The following is a 12,143-nucleotide window of genomic DNA, read 5'->3' on the forward strand; positions in this document are numbered from 1 at the left end:
GTGGCATCCAGGAGAGGTGAGGGGCTGTGTCTTCCCACTCGGGTCCGAAGCTTTAGGAGATAAGCAAAAAATGAGGCATGGGCAAAGCAGATGTGAGAGTGGCTGGATGAGCCAAGGTGGGGGATCAGCTGGATGTGCTTGCTGTCGTGCTGTCTCTCTGTCTGATCAAAGCATTTCCCTAGATGCCCTTATATTGCAGGTGGGCAGCTAATTTTCTCATATCACTAAGAAGATGCGTCACAGCCAAGAAACCAGTACAATAAGTCTGGGGCACGTGAAGGCAGAGCTGAAGCCAGTGAGAGAGACGAGGGAGGGACCAGAGACACTGCTCTAAGCATCTTTTAGTGGAAATTCTTTGGGTCGCTGTTGTTTTTCTTACAAGTTTCGCTTCTACATAGACAGTGGAAAAAGTGTAGAAGACACTTCCCAGCAAGTGCCCTTCATGTTTTTCTTTGATCTCTTACCTTTTTTGGTTTGATCTTTCCGCCTCCTACAGCTTTTCTCTAATTGTTTCAGGGCTTTTGAGAACATGTTTGTCTTTTTTTCTGCTGTTCTTTTTTGTTGTTTGTTTTTGTTGTTGTTGTTGTTGTTGTTTTCCTTCTTTAATCCTTCTAATGTGCTGGTTTCTTGGCTTTTTTTCGTTGGCCAATTCACAGGCAGCATGAAGGAAGGGTCTGTAGTGAGCGCCAACCAGAGCACACATGACCCATCAATCCAGAGTACAGGGGCAATATGGGACAAAGCTGAGGTGGTCCGAGGAGGTGGAGAGGAGCATCCAGAAGCAACCAGCACTGAGAAGATGGGCTGCATGCTGTGGCACTGTGAGGAGTGTGAGGAAGGGACCATCATCTTCCAGTAGTACTGGGGAAAACCCACTCGAGCTCATCACTGAGGGGGCTCGTCCTAGCTCCCCTGTAGCTGCTGAGCTTTGCATAGGGTAATACATTTCCACTCGTGTGCCTCATCCTGGGGCCCTTTTTGCCTCAGAGAACCCCCACTGTTGTGGCTCACACTTTCCAGCAGCCCACTGGCTCTGACTCTTTCGGACTTAATCAGCCCTTCATGACAGGTGTCAGACACCCAAGCCCCTCAGTGGCTCACCCCCGAGGGCTGGGCTGGGGCTTTTCCTGGGGGTGAGGGAAGGAGGTGACTCAGAGTGGCCGCTTCTTCGCTGTGGAAGGATCCTTGCTTGCTCTCTAGTTATCTTCAGCTGGGTAGTGACGGTAGTGGATAAAAGAGAGCAAGCGGTACGCCTTGCTTCAGCAGCTCCCTGTTGTGGTGACGGCTGTTGGCTCTCACCTCTTTTATCACGCATGGCCCTTCAGCCTCCTGAGGAGTGGGATCGGTGTACGAGAACCTGGTGCAACCTTGTGTGCCTCATTGTCCCTGGGGGACCACTTGGCAGTGCTCCTTCATGACCTCTGTGTTACACAGCCCATGGGATCGCACGAGAGAGGAAGAGAGGAAAGAAGATGGGGGAGAATGTGTGACAGTTGGCGGGAGGTGTTTTTTCCTCCTGTTCAAGAAAAACAGTTTGTGGTGCCCAGTCCAAGCAGAAAGCATCAACCTCTCTTTCCCCTGAATCAGCAGTGTGAGAATGGTGTGAGTGTGTGGGTGAAGACGAGAGAGAGAGAGAGAGAGAGAAGGGAGATGGAACCGTGGTGGGGAGACACGTACAGCTCTGCAACCCAGTGTCATCTGCTCCCCCTCCCCTGGCTTTGCCCAGGGGACATACCAAGATCGCTACTCTCCCTCTCCATCCCAACCCGCTCTGCGCTCTCAGCCTCGGTGCCATGGCACTGTTCCCCAAAACCACGCTTAACTGAGTCCGTGCTCTAGGAAATGCTTCATTCTTGTAAGAACTGGCGAAGGAGAGAGACATATTCCTATCCTGCTGCAGCTTCCCAAGAGCGGTCACCAGGAACTGGTGGAGAGCCCAGGACAGTGACAGGGGCTATCTGGCACTGAGGGGTGTTTGGGGCTGAGGGGTTATTATGCTGAGTGAGCATGTTTTGAAATGAAGGTTTTGGAGGCACTGTTTTACTCAGCGCCGGGCTATCTTTAGCGAAGACACCTGTGACGTTTCTCTCTAACGTCCCATTTTAAATGCTGACTCCCTTGAAAGACATTTTCGTCATCTCCCAGAACAGGACCCCACCGCAGAAATAACAATGACCGGAGCAAGATCAGCACAGGGAGCATCTTCTCAGAACCGCCTGCATGTGTCCCCTGGGCAGAGGGGCTGACAGGGACGTGTGGGACCCTGGCAGAGCCATGGGGAATGAGGGGCAGGCTACAACAGGAGTAGCCCAGCACAGGGGTACAGAAAACCAGCTCACTAAATACTCCTTTGTCCGTGTTAGGCATTAGCTAGCTTCAGCCAGGTTCCAGACTTACCCACAGCAGTCACCTTGCACACAACCTTAATACATTACTTTTCTTGTCTCTCTTGGCGTGTCTTATGGGTGCAAACTACACTTAACAAGAAAAATAGGAATAGAAAACACTCTTCTGCAGTATCATTGAGTTGGTTTTGCTGAAGGAATTTTCCGTTGTGTTTCCAGATTTCTGTGATACCATGTTTTTCTCTTTCATGTTTTGGTCCTTGCAGCAGCAAGTCGGGAGCTAGTCACAATCTTCTGCTTTACGCTGAAGAGGTGCTCTATAATTTATTTGCAGACTTTAACTAAGAAATTGTGCCGTGGCTTAAAGACTGGGTTATCAGCTGTGCAACTTGAGAGCAGCTGGTCTGGGTGTTCCTGAGATCGAGCGCTCACCGAAAGGACCTCACGTAAAACGTCCTGATTGCTGTTTGCCCAGAGCTAAAACAAACATAACAAGCAAAAAGAAGTTACTTGCTAATAAGATATAACTAATAGCTTTGTGGCAAGGGACTGTAAACAGAAAGCAGCCACGCCTGAGGAGGCAGAAGGGAAGGTCTAGCTGGGGATGTGGTGTAGAGCAAAAGCTGCCGGGCAGGTCGGTACTCAGGAGGCACCCGGACAGGCAACGGGGTTTCCAGGGCTCAGGCTGGCATAAACCATGACACTTCTGGCACTGACTGGGAAGCTCAGGGAGCTAAAAGAGACCTAAGCTCAGCTCCAGAGGGGAAGTAGTGGAGCTGCCCTTCTCTGGGCTCTTGGTACAGATGCAGTGGTTCCCGCGCCAACACCTTGTGGCTGCCAAGGGGCCAAGCAGCAGAACCCTGAACCAGAAAAAGCCAGTGCCCATGGCTTGGCAGGCTTTGTGTGAGATGCACAATGTGGAAGTGTGTCAAAACAGGCACGCCTGAGGTAGAGGGATGCAAGCCACTCTTGCCCCACAAGGGGCCGTGATGGTTTCCACCAAGGTGCCAACCTGAGATCCATTCAGTATATGAAATTTTGCTCAGCTTAGAATCATAGAACAATCATAGAATGGTTTGGGTTAGAAGGGACCTTTAAAGGTCATCTAGTCCAACCCCCCTGCAAGGAGCTGGGACATCTTCGACTAGATCAGGTTGCTCAGAGCCTCATCCAACCTGGCCTTGAATGTTTCCAGGGATGGGGCATCCACAGCTTCTCTGGGCAGCCTGTTCCAGTGCTCTACAACCCTCATTGTAAAAAAAAATTGTCCTGATGTCTAATCTGAATCTACCTCCCTCTATTTTAAAACCATTACCCCTTGACCTTTCACAACAGGCCCTACTGAAGAGTTTCTCCCAATCTTTCCTGAAGGCCCCCTGTAGGTATTGGAAGGCCACTATAAGGTCTCCCTGGAGCCTTCTCTTCTCCAGGCTGAACAGCCCCAACTCTCTCAGCCTGCCAGGGTGAGTACGAAATGTGCTTCCTTCCTTGGAAGGAAGGAAGACTTTTGTCCCTCCGCAATGCCTGGCAGCAGCATGTCATCTTCCCAGGGCCAGCGTATGCCACACGTCAAGAGAGTGGACTTGAAGGAGGAACTCATTTATCTGAAGTGACCCTCCCAAAAAAGGGTGAGGAGAAGAGGATTTGAAAAGAGAAAGTTCATATCTCCCAGTAGATCTGGGCAAAACCAAAATGTGCCTCTGCACAAGTGCTAGGAGGAGGAAGAGTGGCTGGCTGCCTGATATTTATTGGGAGGCTCTTTTGAAAAGGTCCTTTTTAGAGAATTTGCTGAATAGGCAGTGCCTGAGTTACCACAGGTCTCTGATGTGGAGCTGAGGAGAGTCTAGCGGTTTCTTGCTTCCCAGAATCCTGTGGGAACACCTGTAGGAAAGCCAAGCTTTATGGAGCCTCTGGACAAATCTGCAGCCTCTTTCTTTACAGTGCTAAAAGACAAGTGACCTTTTGACAATCCTCAGCAGATAGCTGAATGTCCCAGAGAAACCTGAATTAGAAAGTCAGGAACAACATTGAGGGTACTGCTAAAAATCTCCTGTGATTTAATCACTGAAGAAAGTCTGCAGCATTCATGGGCATATTTGGCAGCTAACATCTTGTATCTGGCCAGCATTAGCTGTAGAGAAGTGTGCTACTGTTCTCTTTCAAAAGGCCTCCAGATCCTTTCTGGGGGAGAAATGGGATCCTCTTTGGACATCCACAACTACCTGTGGAGATGGTGATGGATGCCAGTACCCTGGCCAGCATCTCATTAACCGATGTCTTTGATGCCACAGCCTCTGTGTTTTGCAACACAGAGGGCAAAGCAGATAAACTAGAAAAATTCATGCAGCAAGCTAGGTTACATTTTGACTCACTTCTCATTGCAGCATTCATGCTGTGCTTTTAATCCAATGGAAGATGTGATAGCCTCCCAAGTGTCCCAGGGTTGCAGTGAGTTTTCTCAAGAGCAAAGAGGTACCCAAGAGCCCAATGCATGCAAGGGAGCAGAGAAGCATGCCAGATGTGAGAAGAAAGCTCTCCATTACAGTGAGCCGGCAGTGAGGTGAAGGAGTCAGACACTGACCCAATGTGCCACGTGTCACTGAGTGAGGCTGGGGCAGTAGCAGAACGGTCCTAAAAGATTCCCTTGACTCAAGTATGAGGCTGAAAGGAGCTGAGGAGCACTCTGATAGAAGCTGAACCTTGGCCTGAAAGTGGGACTCCCAAGGCATGGTTCTCCCAGGGGTAGCTGGAGAGAAGGGGTCTGACTACCTGCAGGGTCATTGGGCCCTGGAGGGCTGGAAGCTCCAGTGCTGACAGCAGAGCTGGATGACAGACCAGTGCTGGATATCAGGGGCAGTCCAGAAAGTGGGTGAGCACTGGCAGAAATGGCCAGCAAACAAGACCTCTGAAAGAGCTGTCAGCACCAAGATTGGTAGTAGAGCGGTGTCAGGACAGTCTGGGAGGATGATGCTGGACATGTAGTGAAACCAGGGCATCCAGATTCCCCTAACAGATTACACACAAGCCCCTTCTTAGGTGTGGCTTCTTCAGTTGGCCAGTCTCTTGACAGTTTTGCAGGGAGACTGTACGACTGTGTTTCCTGAGAGATGTTTTGGCCTGAGGGATCTCCAGAACAGATGTGGGCTGTGTCTGCTGGTGTAAGACGTTCCAACAGCTGATTCTGTGTCCTCAGGAACTATGAAAAAGTAGATCTGGTCCATGTGCTGTGGTCCATGGTGCATCATGGCAGGAGAACATGAGCCCATATCCTATGGTACAGTGAAGCTCTGGAAGCTACAGGCAAATTCTTATCAATAAAGAACACGTTACTTCTTTCTTAGTGGGAAAGCTAGATATAAAAAAGTAGAGGGTAACTAAAGGAGCATGCGATTCTATGAGAAGTCATTTCCAGAAGAATACAATCCCTGGGAAGGTTCATGTGGATGATGGCACAGCAAGGAAGGGGACAGCAGTGCTCCAGAACACTCCTGAAGAGAATAAAATCTCAACCACTCAACCACTTTGAACAAAAATTGCTAGGGAGGGAGATGGTGCATTTTTAAACTGGAAGGGCTCATTTTAAATCAAAATGGATTTATTTCTTTATAGTTTAGTTTTCAGCTGGATCAATTCTCTGATGCTCATCAGTGTTGACAAAGAGAGGCAGCAGGCGAGAGGAAAGGGAAGATGGGATTGTCCCTTTCTGCAACACTATGCATTTATGCTGGATTAACATGATTGTGTGATGGCCTGCAATTCAGAGTCTGGTGGCAGCTGAGCTGTTTTTTCAATTTCCTCTCCATTTGGTACTTCATTGCATTGTTTTGTAAGATAGCTTCTACTGCCCCACTAAGAAAAAATGCAAAATCAAATAAACCCACTTGTTAGTCACAGCACTACAGGAAGATCTGGGTTCCCAAGATGGAGATCCAATAAACTAAATATTAGGAAGTTCTGCCAGGAGTCAGTCACTGGGGTCCAATTAAGGTCACATGGGGAAAACATAGGTTTAAGCTTTTTTTGTTGTTGTTTGTTTGTTTGTTTGTTTGGTGCTGTTTACAATTTTTCCTGGTTCTAAGAAGTTTCTGTTTGCAGATGTCAAGTCCTGTTCTCCAGGAGGTGAACAGGCAACGCCAAGCAGTGTTCTCTCCACTGTAATGGGTTTCTCTGCTACTTTTTTTCTCAGAAAGCCACAAAAGACCAAAGGACCCTCTCTACCTGTACAGCATGCATGAGAGTAGAAGATAAAGCAGTTAATGCTTTTGTGTCCTGTGTAAATATTTCAGACCCTTTGTTGATGAGATGCAAGCATCCTAGAAATTCAGACTCTGTGAGGCTTCCAGTGCTAGGCTGCCACAAGATTTGTCCAATATCCAACTGCTTTCTGATGTCCATGGCTGTCTTACGCTGCCAAAATGTGGTTAAGAGGACTTCACAGCTCTGCAGGCATGACTATCTCTCCTGGCATGGTGCACACTTCATATTTGGCAAGGTTAATAGGAAGCAACTGCCTGCTAAGACCACTGGTAAAATCACGCTCAGAATTAAAACATAAGGTTATATGTTGAGGAACGAAGTATGTGGATCACACTTCCAGAACAGAATACGGTATCCTGGGAAGACAAGACTCCAGGGAGGGAGATGCATGATACCATGCTCTATAAAATGGGATCTCAAAGAGCGAGCAGATTGTGTTACCTCTGTTTACAGCACAAGTTACTGGAATGTGTCCATGATTCAAAAAAGGATGTGAAAAAAATGGAAAAGGATTTAGAAGAGTGCTAAAAAAAAAAAAAAAAGAAAACCAACAAAACTGACTTGGGCCCTGGAGATCTTGCTTTCGAATGTACATATCTTGAGGTGTTTGATCTATTTTACCTAATCCAAAGGAAGCAGTGGTAAGCTCAGGCAGCAATTTTACTGAAAGAAAAAGGAAATTCATTTTTCATGGTAGAACAAAAGATGGCAAAATTATTGTTAGAGGATGTTGTGGAGACTAGGAGTATAAATTAGTTCAAGTAGGGATTAGGTAATTTGTGGAGGATCAGCTCCTCACTGCTTTTGAATATGATGGCCCGGGTACGCTTGCCAGCTCAGGATGTCCTTAGCTCGTGTTCACAGGAAGCTTCCATACAATGCCCTGTCTCTCAAGTGCCTTTCCTTAGGGATCTTGTATCAGGCATAGTAGAGCACTAGGCTAGAGAAATGGTACAACCCCATGAGGAGAAGATGTGGAATAGAGGCAAGTTGTCTACTCCAGAAAAGGAGCGTAAGGATGACCAGTGGCTCTAAATTAAAACCAAAATCTGGCTGGAAATGTGGTACATGTTTTTCACAGCAAGGCTCTGACACGGAAAGAACTCTTGTAGTGGTCTCTTTACCACCTGCAGACTGCTGACATGAAAAATGGTCGATGGGATCCTCTTGCTCAGCCCGACGATATGAGGCTCTCTGCAGGAACAAGGAAGACAAGACAGCTGATCACCGTCATGAGAATAAAACACTATTCATATTTCCTCAGGCTTTTCCCCTACTCACAGCCCTGACTGGAGGGCTTCCCTGAGAGTGCACGTGGGCCCTTTTAAGACTCAGGAAAAAAGCCAGCTGGTCTTGCTCTGCAAGAAAACGCAGGACTGGGAAACAGCAGAGGAGTATGACTGCTGAGCTAAGGGCACAGGACCCACAGGGAAAAGGAAGGAGAAGGCTCCTGGATTCAAATGAACTGAGGTGGTGGTGGCACGTGGGTGTGGGGACTTTCCCCTGAGTTTAGCAGGGACCTGCTGTTTTTCCCCTAGCTACAGGTGGTCAGAGGGCTCACTTGTTCCAGACTTGAAGGAGATATAGGGGTTTCTCTTTTTTTTCTTTCCTTTTTTTTTTTAATCATTGTGTTGCTTATTAAGTCAAAATAAAAGTCACTCTGAAAGACTGGTAACGTCAAGGGTTCTGTGTGCCCCCTATCTAAACTGTAAGACCAGATCAGCTTGTGCAGAGAAGGAAATATGGACAAAATGGTCCAGTCATGAGCCAAGGTAAAGTTCAGAAGCTTTAATAATGGAAAAGGAGGCTAGAGTAAAAATACTGGCCCAAGAGTAGGTATTCAAGAGAAAAAAAAACAAACAAACAACTCAAGGCTAACAGCATTTCCTGCCCTGTTCCATGAAAAACAAATATTTGGAGTGGATTTAAAAACCAAAGAACTCCTCAAAGTGAAGGACCTTACTCATTGAAGGATTGGAAGATGACCTGGAAACCCTCCCAGGTACTTGAGGGTGGGATTCCACCTTACAGCTCCTCTCATGAGGAAACTGATCCAAGAGACTCCCTTCCAAGTTTGCCTCAATTCTCTGCCTCAGTGCCACTGGGACTGACTGCCCCTGGCTATATACTCATCCCTTCCCATACACATTTTGTGATAGTATGGCCCTTCGTGTGGCTGTAAGCCAGACCAATGTAAACATGAAGTTGAAAAGGAGGAGGAGGAAAAAAGGCGGGTGTGTAATTAGAATAGGGAATAACTCCAATTACTTCCGTGGCAAGTTCCTACAGACAGCTGCCCTAGCACAACTGAGTGAATGATAAACTGTGTTGAGGAGTGGAAAGTACTGAAAACTTTTAAAACACCATTGCTGTCACACAGAATTACACTCTGACTGGCTGGCTGATGTTTGTAAATGGCTCTGGGAAAAGTGGACTATCCAAGCAGTCTCCTAAGCCCAGCTGACAGCGCGGCACTGACGGATTTAGAGATACTTGGGGCAGTTGCTGTGGTTGCCTGGGGACTTGTGGATCTCCCAGCTAAACCCCAGAGTTTGTTTCCCCAAGAAAATTCTGTAACTGACAACCCTAAAACAGGTTCTCCAAAAAGTTGCAGTGGTCTCAGGTACTGGCTCTGCTCTTGAGCATCCAATATAAGTTCTTGGTAACCAACTGGAGTTGTAGACAATAAGGAAAACAGGCCCCTAACTTCCTAAGGGTGGACAGTCAAACTCTAAGACTCTACCTAGGGGATCCAATAAGGGAGGGAATGCTACTGGTAAAGGGTCCAGAATCAGCTACAGCTGAGAAGGGTGTAACTGGCATGAATGTACAACTGCCTTTGCACTGGAGTCCCCTAGACCTGCCTTGGGCTCTGAAGGCAAAGGACCATTTCTCCTGGAAGCCAGGACCTGTGTGTGTTGAAATCACCCTGTGGACACCCATCCAAGACAAATCTGATGCTGACTGACCACACAGGGACTTTTGGTTCTCTAGGTTTGAGTTAGGCCTCTCACAACACCTGTGGTGTGATCAGAGCTATTCCTGGTCCCTCCACTCTGAGACAGCTCACAGCATGCCCCGTGCCAGGCATTTTGGGTATGGATGACTTGGATGATGACTGCTCCAAATCTTTCAGTGAAGTTTTTACAGGTCTGGTGCCACCAGGGGGCCCTTGAGGCAGGAAAGCTGTAGACAGATGCTTGAACGACTTCAGCGATTCCTCTCCCAGTAATAAATCCGTTTGAGAGGATCAAGAAAAGCGATATGAGGTGCACCCTCCAAGCTGAAAGAGGTATCAGTTTGAGCTACGTTTGGTTGCGCTGAGATGTTCTGCTGTATAGCAATTAGGACACTGCAGGCATCTCCACTATATCCCAGTTCCATGACACCAGTCTTCCTTCTTGTCTGCAGTCTGGGTTGCCATCAGCTATTAGTAAGCTTTTCACCCTTGGAAGTAAAAGCAAAAGCAGTACTGGGGAATACTGAGCCACCTATAGGAATCCAGCCACAGATAGGAGACCTTAAGTTAGGATGTGATCTGGAAATACTTTAAGACAGAGAAACTGAGGTGGAACAGGATCCTCTCACAATGAGAAACTACAGTCAATGTGGCACACTTAGCAATGGTCCACAAGAATGCTTATTTCTACAGCTATGAAAAAGGATTCACAGACCCTGAAGCAATCTATCTCTTCTTTACTTATGAGCAAAACCTCATGACCCATTTGAACTACAAAGCTGGCTTTCCCAAACTTCTCTACTGAAACTTCTGTGAAATTTACCTTGTGAAGGACTGGCAAATTCCCAGCTCAAATCAGGGTCTATATCTGCCATGCTGCTATCCTGGAAGCACAGGAGGTTTGTTGAAGCCATATACAACAGCCTCAGCTGTTTTCAAGACTGGATCTGACATAGGAAAAAATTTAGAAGTACCATTTAAGAAACTGTCCTTCACACAAGAAAACAGCAACAAGCTGTAAATTTTCAGGTGGGATTTCTGGTGTGCTTATGGACAAGCCTGAGTGCCACCTGAGTCCATGTGGCAGAGCACTGTCCAGTGAAGACCCTTTTATGAAGTCATTTGGATGTGCAACAACAGAAAAGCTGCTGAAGGATGCTTCAGGTAAGGGTCTTTGAAAATTTCCATTACAAATTATGCAGCCTCATAAATGTATCCTAAAATGATGGATGAACTGCTGTAAGACCTGGGAAAGTCTAAGACATGACTCCACCTGAGCTGCCAGAGAGGTATTGGCAGACATATGCAATCACTGCGTTCTGGAAGCTGACTATTTTTGCTTCATCTTACAGCCTTTACTGGCTTTAGGATCTTCTGTCTTGGATGCATGAATGCCCAGGAACATTTCAGACTTAGGGACAAGATTCTTCATTGCAGGACACGTGGCCAAACACCCTGCTGACATTATAACACCATTTCATGGATTAAGTGACGAAATTGAGAATAAAGCATCTTGAACCTAACTAGGACATTGGAAATGTTCACCTGGACTTGTTGAGAAAAAGTGTTTAAGATACACAGTAGAGAATTATTAAAAAATGCTGGACATCTGTAGAATATATGGCTCCTACAGCCCCCTGATGACAAGTAGCATCAGCTAGGTATCACCCACAGCATACATATAGGTTGCGTATTTTTCTCTCCTCTTTCGTGAGTGATTTGCAGCAAGTCGCCTAGTCATCTGCCATAGCCTGCCTGCACAGGTACACCTGACAAGGTGAAGCTCTGACATCCCAGTTCTCTGAAGCTCAGCTAAGGATCTACTGCCTTGCACAGATACTCCCAGCTGGAACTCAGGCTTCCTGAACAGCCGGAGATGGGAAAGCATTATCTTCTGTGTCTGATAGAAAATGCCTCCCACATGAGCGAAGCTGTATCTGGTGGCACCAGTCTTGGTCCATAAGCCATCTTGTGTGGTTGAGACCCTGACTACTAACACCTTAGGTCTCTCCTAACCCCTGTGTCTGCCCATGTTTTGCTAAAACCATAAGAGCTCACCAGGAAACAAAACCCAAACTCATCCACTGATATGCAGTGCTCCAGTCGTGTCCATCTGCAATATGTCCCCAGTCTGAGCCCACACATGTAAATACAGACTTCTTCCCTGGGGAAACACACAGACTGGATCAGCCATGAGCGTGTCTGTCTTTGACTCTGCTCTTGAAATAAGGAAGAGAGGTGGGAGGGAAAAGTACATGGGCTTCTTAAAGATCTGGGAGGGCAAGTTGTTTCAGTTTCCCATATGGTGTATGGGAAGCGGCTGAGCAATGCATCTCCTAACCAGAGGGCCTAAAGAAGCCCCTCATCCCAGAGGAAGGGGTGGGGGAGAGAAGTAATTCATCTTCACTATTTTTTAAACCTAACACAATAGTGTGATTATGGACTTTCCTGACGCAAGAAGGGTTTTCCTCCCAGACCAGCAGTGGCTGGAGGGCTCACTTTTTCCAGGTCTGAGGGAGGGTTCACAGTTCTGCCCATACAATGGTTTTGATTATGCTGGTCTTGTTTCATTTATTGGCTTA

The sequence above is a fragment of the Chlamydotis macqueenii genome, chromosome 1 (assembly GCF_036417535.1).
Source record: "Chlamydotis macqueenii isolate bChlMac1 chromosome 1, bChlMac1.mat, whole genome shotgun sequence".
Classification (NCBI taxonomy): domain Eukaryota; kingdom Metazoa; phylum Chordata; class Aves; order Otidiformes; family Otididae; genus Chlamydotis; species Chlamydotis macqueenii.